This window comes from Eretmochelys imbricata, chromosome 8, assembly GCF_965152235.1.
Source record: "Eretmochelys imbricata isolate rEreImb1 chromosome 8, rEreImb1.hap1, whole genome shotgun sequence".
In the NCBI taxonomy this organism is placed as follows: domain Eukaryota; kingdom Metazoa; phylum Chordata; order Testudines; family Cheloniidae; genus Eretmochelys; species Eretmochelys imbricata.
This window is the reverse complement of record NC_135579.1, coordinates 19,606,853-19,615,366: the sequence shown is the minus strand read 5'-3', so window position 1 is coordinate 19,615,366 and position 8,514 is coordinate 19,606,853.

The window sequence follows — 8,514 nt, the reverse complement described above, 5'->3', positions numbered from 1 at the left end:
AGGAATTATAACATTCAAAAACCAGTAGGAGAACACTTCAGTCTCCCTGGACACTCAATAACAGACTTAAAAGTGGCCATTCTTCAACAAAAAAACTTCAAAAATGGACTCCAACGAGAAACTGCAGAACCTGAATTAATTTGCAAACTTGACACCATCAAATTAGGCCTGAATAAAGACTGGGAGTGGATGGGTCACTACAAAAACTAATTTCCCGCTGCTGATACTCACACCTCTTGTCAACTGTTGAGAATAACCCACTTCCACCTTAATTGAATTGGCTTGTTAGCACTGATCCCCCACTTGGTAAGGCAACTCCCATCTTTTCATATGCTGTATATTTGTACCTCCCCACTGTATGTTCCACTCCATGCATCTGATGAAGTGGGTTTTAGCCCATGAAAGCTTATGCCCACATAAATTTGTTAATCTCTAAGGTGCCACAAGGACTCCTCATTGTTTTTGCTGATACAGACTAACACGGCCACCCCTCTGAAATCTCTAAGGAAGGTAAGCATTGGAGCTGTTTACAAGACATTTTGCAAAAACATTTCATTTACATTTTGAATTTGTGAAAAATGTCAACCACGCTAAGCTGCCCAAAACCCAGCAAATGCTTCTGGCAAAAATAGTCATCAAATTTTCAAATACTTGTGCCCAGCTGTGGTCTCATTAGCTCTATTATACGGATGGGGAAGATAGGCTCAGATAGTTGGAAGTGACATGTCCAAGCTCACACAGTGAGCCAGTGTCTGAGCTGGATTTAGAATGCAGGAGTTCCTGGATCCTAGCACACTGATCAGTCAACTAGACCACTTAATTCACTCTAAAAATGGGGATAATATTTACACAAAACAGATATAAATAAGATAATTCTAAGAAGAGCAATGATGGAAGTGAGGAAAGGTAAGTGATGGTGCCTTCAACTTTTTGTCTACATTTCCTAATTTCCTGTTCCTTTGTCCAATGTGTAGCACTAAAAAATGAGAGCATAGTATAAGCATTATTTATTTCTGGTAACACCCACCATGTGCTAGGTACTTTCCAAACATAAACTAAGGCACTGTCCCTGCCCCCAAACAGCTTATGGGTGGGATTTCTAAAAATGCTCAGCAGTGGCCTAACTCTTTTCCTATTGATGTCATTGGGAAAAATTCCCAATGACTTCAGTGGAAGCCGAGTATGACCAAAGCTGAATACATCTGAAAATCCTATACTTCATCTACCACCACAGTTATAGCCCTACCTCAAGAAGAGTTTCAAAGCATTTTAATGTAGCTGTATTTATTATCTGGGGGGGGGGGAAAGGAGGGAGAAAGATGTGTTGTAAATGGTGAGCGAGCTCAAATATGTATTGTAAATGGTGAGCGAGCTCTTTAAATACTTGACCTCAGGGATGCAGTAAAAAATGAAAGTCTCCTGGTTGTGGAACTCTATCCAGCTATCTTAAAGTGATACTTAGAGGCTAATGGCTCTCAGACATGCAATGAAATAAAAATGTTATCTCTCTTTTAGCTGTAATCTCTGATTGGAACATTTAATCAATTAGCATTGCTGTTGTCAAAACTTGCTCCCAACAAAGGATGAGAGAACCTGCCTGAGGGGATTCGCAAGGGCTAGCCAGTTCCAAACCATGCAGTAAGGTGGGAGATTCGTCCCTGCAAGACCCGTCATGTTTTCCTAGGGTGCAAGGCTGAGCTCTGTGTCCTGAGATGAGGGCCCTTATCTGGCATTATTCATCTCGACAGCACTAATAGAATGACAAATAATCCCCCAGAAAAGAAGAGCTTAATGCCAAGAATTAGAAGCGTCAATTGTCTTTTTCTTTCCACTTTTTGAAAGTAGGGGATTAGAAATCTTTTGAAAATGGGCCGATGCTGTTTAAAAGCATTTCAGGACTAATGGCAGAACAAACTGCCTGGTATAGTTTTTCTGCTTCAGGAGTCACCTGCAGTTTGGTCTAGTACAGTGGTCAAGTTTTTCTCAGCACTTCAATGAAAGCAGCGGTGAGTTTTTGACCAGCTCTGCTATCTGTCTTATTACCCAGTTGTTTATATTTTACAATAGCACCTGAAAGTCCCAACCAAAACCAGGAACCTATTGTGCTAGGTGTCGTACAAACACACAGTTAGAAACATTCCCTGCTTCAAATAGCTTACAGTCTAAATAGACAAAACAAAAGGTGGAAGAAAAGATGTCTTATTTGCGCCATTTTATACATGGTAAAATGAGGCACCGAGAGATTTACATGACTTGCTTAAGATCACTCACGTAGATTAAACCTCAATTGGAACCCCGGGTCTCCTGAGTCGCATTCTACTGTCTTAGCCACAAGACCAATCTTCCTGCCTGTACCTCTGTCGATCTAGTGTCACATACCCAGTGCTCCTTACAGTAACATCTGATCACCTTCCAGATGGCAAAAGAAGCACACAAGTTTTCTCTCTCTCTCTCTCCCTCAGCCAGAAAGACTCACTTTGGTTTTGACTCCTCAGCATAATTCTTGGCAGCAGTAAGAGTTCAGCTAAGCAACTTGCTCAGACTCATTTTATTTGCATGGTCATATCATCACTATGATGTAATTGTTGCTACTTAATCAGATGGGTGTATATTGGCTGGAAATATTGCTTCACGGGCAATCCAAATATAGCTACAATACACAGACATGTAGAGAGAAGGTTCATTTCCTGTATTTGAGGGAAGACCTAATTTATTTGGAAGCTCAAAAAGCTTCTGGTAACATCCCTCCATAGGGATAATTGCAGAAGAGAAATCACCGTTGGATAAGGGGGAAAACATCATCATGGATTAAAACTGTGTGATGGGAATCAAAGTGCTGTAACCCTCAGATAGAAATGGAGGTTATCTCAGGTGTTAGACTTGTGGATGAATGGTATTTAATGATTTGGAGAAAGAAGCGGACAGTGAGGTGATGAAATTTGCTGAGGTGTTGACATACTATGCTGTTTTTAAGATATTTCCATCTAGTTGTGGGAAATGCTGACCTATGCATGTTAATGTATCTGACTGTTGGTGGGTGTACTCAAGTGTGTGGAGTTCCTGGAAAGATGTATATTGTTTTCTTATGCACATTTTTGATATGGGAGTCATTCCTGAGCCAGGAGGACTATGTCTATTAGGAACTGAAAAAGGTGTACAACTGTATAAAATGCATTCAGAGCAATGCACTAGCCTAGCCTGTGGCTGTTAAAACATGGCCCAGATTAAGAAGAGGGATCTAGAGGGACTTTCCAATGGCGGGAGGTGCTGGGTTGGCTCAGGGGAACCAAAGTAGTAGATGTCAGTGCAGTGCTTTAATAGGGTGCAGCATGAGCTGATGCCCCCACCCTCTGCACCTCTGTGGACAGGTGCAAGAGAAGAAGGCAGCTATATTTGCTCCTTTGATCCTCATGGGATCTAGTGCAGACACGGGTGCTAGGTTCCTCTAGGTCTTGCTTTTAGATTGTGGCTGACACCTGCTCAGGGATACACTATCCACAGCCTTGCACTCACATGAGGCCAGTCAAAATTTGGTCCAACATATTATCTAAGAAAGAAATGCTGCAAAAAAAAGTTAGTTGAAAACAACAAGAACACAAATCTCAGGTAAGGCAATTTATATAACAGAACTAGAATTGTTCACACTGACAGTGCTCTTTCACATTCGTAACTCACGCTCTAGTATGTACCAGGAAAGATAGGATAAATGAAACACTAACATGAATTAGGGAAATGGGACTAAGGATTCCCTGGATGGCCATGAAAGGTGGCAACTAGAGCTGGTCAAAATAAAACAAAATATCATTCAGTAATATTGGCTCCAATAAACATGATGAGTTCACACCACTCTTGAGACACATTGGTCATGAGATCAAATTAGTTGTCTGAGGAACCAACGGTTCACTCCTGAAAAGGTTTGGAAAGTCTAAAAATGTCACAAAATTTTAGCATAGATAGTGACTTTTCCATAATTTCAAATTAGGCAGTGTTCTTTTTGCTATTGTTATTCTTCATCATTTGTCAATCTACTTTTTTAAAAGGCTCATTCATCCAGTCCAGGAACAGGAAAGTACCATGTGATCTACATACCCAAAGCCGCTCAGGTTTCAGAGTGCATCTGTCAAATAGCCAAAGTGATACTTACGGCAAATAATCTTAGAGTGACCTATAGACTGAAAATATGTCCAACTGTAAACATTTTTTGAATAATTATAAAAACTCATGTTGATGTCATGAACTTTTGGGGAATTATTTGCAAACAGACAATAGGACTAGAATTGACATCGCTCTGAATAGCTCATAGCCCTACAGAAGACAAGCACTTTCAGAGGAAAGGCTAAAATTTGGGGACAGGTTTTTTAAAATGCATTTAGCTGCCCAAAAATGTAAATAGATGCCTAGTGGGATTTTCAAAAGTACCTAACTGCATCTTTAGGTGCCTAAACCCCTTTGTAAATCTGTCCTTTGATCCCTAAACCTCAGATCGATGAGAAAACAAATATGTTATATCACTGTTGTCAGGTTTAGTTGCTGGGAAAAATAAATGGTGGGTTTGTATTCAATCTCTACTGGAAGCTTCACTCACAATCCCAAAATAGTTGAATGTCTGTTGTGATAGAACAGGGTGCAATAAAGACAAAGTGTCATAGATGTGCATCCTCTCTTTCTGGTGGTTTAAATCAGAGCCTCTTTTGTTAATTGGAGCACATTCTTGTGGGTTAATAACTTCCCTTGTTTTTTCTGATGGTTGTATTCAATTGCCCAACCAGCAGAAGAAAATACAAAGAAAGAAAGACTGAAAGCAAAAGCCAAGAAAACCTCCCATAGAAGCCTAGGTGTTTGGACATGATAGCCTTTTGGCAACTTCAGATTCCCCCTCCTCCCCCCAAGGTGTTTAAAGAAAACCAATTACCTTGGTGATGACACTTAATACGCCAAGATTCAGCCTAGAGCAAATTTTTACTGCTGAGTTATAAACTCCAGAAAATACATTTTATAAGGGATACAATGAACTGTAGCAGTTCTAACAGGAACACGAAGCTTACATTGGCATCTGAATATTGATTTGAACAAAATTCAAATAAGCACGCAAAATAGGGGATTACACAAAAAGGCTGCATTGTTGATTACCAAGATGTAGTAAAGGGATTGACTTTTGTTTCATTTTTCAAGCTTATCTTTATTTGTTTTCTGAGCAGATTTCCCCCTAATTCTTCTTGGGTTTTTTTGTTAACAGTGAAAATGGCATCCACCAACTGGGAAAAAAGGGAGTGCTGATCTCTCTAAATTGAATTGTGCCATGTGGTTAAAGTCACTGAACCATAATATTGTAAGCAACAACAGTTTATTCTCAGCAGTGCTCTGCTTAGCTAAGGGTACGGTCATGGCTAAGGGCCTGATCCTGCATGGTACATCTTGACGTCAGTCCAAATCCTATCCTTCTCTGAACCATCAGAAGGGTGGTTCAGAGAAGGATAGGAGTTATACAATGTAAGATTGTGAGGTATTTGCCTGAGGAACCATATTAGCTACTATTTATATCAATGATTGATTATTAATACTAACTCTATTGGTTCAGGAATTGGGGGCAACACTGAATAGCTAGCAACTATATTAGGCCTAGAGGAGGGGATTTAATTTGTTCTGGGGTAGTCCCCCCCCACAAAAATTAGAGGTGGGTTACTGTCCAAAATTAGATTTAGAATGGAAATCTCTCTTCCATGAAACCATGACCTTGACTCTACAATCCACCCTCCCTGAATATCTTGATCAATATTCCTGACTTCCTTGTGTTATTTTAAGTAACCATAATTACAAATAATGTGTCACTCTAAGAACCCACAAGTTGCAACACTTAATAGCCACTTTTTTTTCACCTGTGCTTATACTGTTTACTTAAAGGATATCTTTAAGTGTATCCTTCTAATTGCTTCACAGAAAAACAAGCTTACTTAATTGTTGGAGGATGTAAGTATGTATGTATCATGTTACCTGTACACTCCCATTAGCGTAACTAGCCAAATGGGTGTGATAAGCTACTCAGAATGCAGAAAGAAAAGGAGTACTTGTGGCACCTTAGAGACTAACAAATTTATCTGAGCATAAGCTTTCGTGAGCTACAGCTCACTTCATCGGATGCATTCAGATGAGAATGCAGAGTTTCTGTTAGATGTTTCTAGAAGCTTTGGCCATCTCAGTCAGAGCAAGGGCATAGTTTTTAAAAGGGATTCAGGTGCCTAACTCACAATGGTTATCTGGAACAGTTATCTGGTCTACACTACCGCGGTAAGTCTATCTAAATTACGCTACTCCAGCTATGTGAATAACGTAACTGGAGTCGACATAGATTAAGTCGATTTACTGCAGTGTCTACATCATGCTGTGTCGATGGGAGACACTTTTCCATTGACTTACCTTACTCTTCTCATTCCAATGAAGTACCATAGTCGACTGGAGAGCGCTCTGCCATTGATTTAGAGGGTCTTCACCAGACCCACTAATCGACCTCCACTGCATCGATCACTGCAGTGTCCGTCTCCGGTATAGACATGGCCAAAGAAGTCATTCCAGATTCAAGAGACAGGCCTTTCTTTTTCCCTTAGCTTAATAAATTACAACAAGCAATTTGCCACATGAGATACCATGGGATTTAAGCACCTAAATCTGGGCCTAGGTTCTCACACATTTCATAGAAGTGCTGCATAGTGCTAGCTGAAATTTTTCAAATGAAATATTTTTTATTGAAAAATGGACATTTTTCAACATCAAATAGTTTTGTTTTGTTAAATGTTCTGGACATTGTAATTTTTTTTAATAAAAATGTGAATATAAATATTTTGGAGTTTATCAGTTCCTGCTTTTGAAATTAAAGAGTCGCATTTAAGAAAAATTGAAATATATTTTTTAAAATCCCACTGTATGACTAAAGTGAAAAAGTCAATCATAGAATCATAGAATATCGGAGTTGGAAGGGACCTCAGGAAGTCATCTAGTCCAACCCCCTGCTCAAAGCAGGACCAATCCCCAACTGAATCATCCCAGCCAGGGCTTTGTCAAGTCTGACCTTAAAAACTTCAAAGGAAGGAGATTCCACCACCTCCCTAGGTAACGCATTCTAGTGCTTCACCACCCTCCTAGTGAAAAAATATTTCCTAATATCCAACCTAAACCTCCCCCACTGCAACTTGAGACCATTACTCCTCGTTCTGTCATCTGCTACCACTGAGAACAGTCTAGATCCATCCTCTTTGGAACCCTCCTTCAGGTATTTGAAAGCAGCTATCAAATCCCCCCTCATTCTTCTCTTCTGCAGACTAAACAATCCCAGTTCCCTCAGCCTCTCCTCATAAGTCATGTGTTCCAGTCCCCTAATCATTTTTGCTGCCCTCCGCTGGAGGTTTTCTAATTTTTCCACATCCTTCTTGTAGTGTGGGGCCCAAAACTGGACACAGTACTCCAGATGAGGCCCCACCAATGCCGAATAGAGGAGAATGATCACGTCCCTCGATCTGCTGGCAATGCCCCTACTTATACATCCCAAAATGCCATTGGCCTTCTTGGCAACAAGGGACACTGTTGACTCATATCCAGCTTTTCGTCCACTGTAACCCATAGGTCCTTTTCTGCAGAAAATGTTTTTGAAATTCTTGTTTCAAAAAGAAAATAAATTATAAAATGAATTGATAATCAAATTCATTAAAATATTTTAAAAGACAGGTAAATGGTGGAACTTTTTTAAAAAAGAGAAAATGGTTTTGAAATTTTTAACATTTCTGAGATAAAAGAAAATTTAAAACTATCTTTGTGGTGCTGTTGCTTTAAACCAGCCTGCTTCCCAAATATTTTCTAAACATTATTCAGGTTTCAGGCTTCTTGATGTAGTCAGACAAAACCGAGCTGGACACATTCAGCACTTCAGCAAATAAAGCCATTATGCATGAGATTAACCCATTAATTTTCAAGAGGCTTTATTGTCAAATACATCAGAACAAATGAACATTAAATGAAGCAAAGTTACTAATTATTGCATTGCATGAAGAACTCATTCCAGATTAAAGTGGCAGACCTTACTTTTCCCTTTAGGTTAACAATGCATAAATTGCACCCAGTGATTTGCTACATGAAATGCAAATTATATACCAGTGCTGCTAAAACTATGAAGAAATTTGGTCTGATGGCAGAGTACACTTGTAAAATTGCAGTACTGTATCAAACTACTTCACTTGAAATACTGTTAGTTGACCAAGTGTTGCATTTCCTTTTGGCTTAAAATCAAACTGAGACTAAATTGGCACGTTCTTCTCCTGTTAGTGACTGATCAAAGGGAATGTGATGCAGCAGTTCAAGAAGAGGACTGGATTCTATTCCTGTTTCAACCACTGATTTGATGTGTGACCTTGATAAAGTCACTTTATCCCTCTGTGCCTTAGTTTGCCTGACTGTAAAATAGATATAATAAAATTTGTCTACTTCAGGGTTTTGTTTTTTTTAATATTTATTTAGTTAACTCTTAAT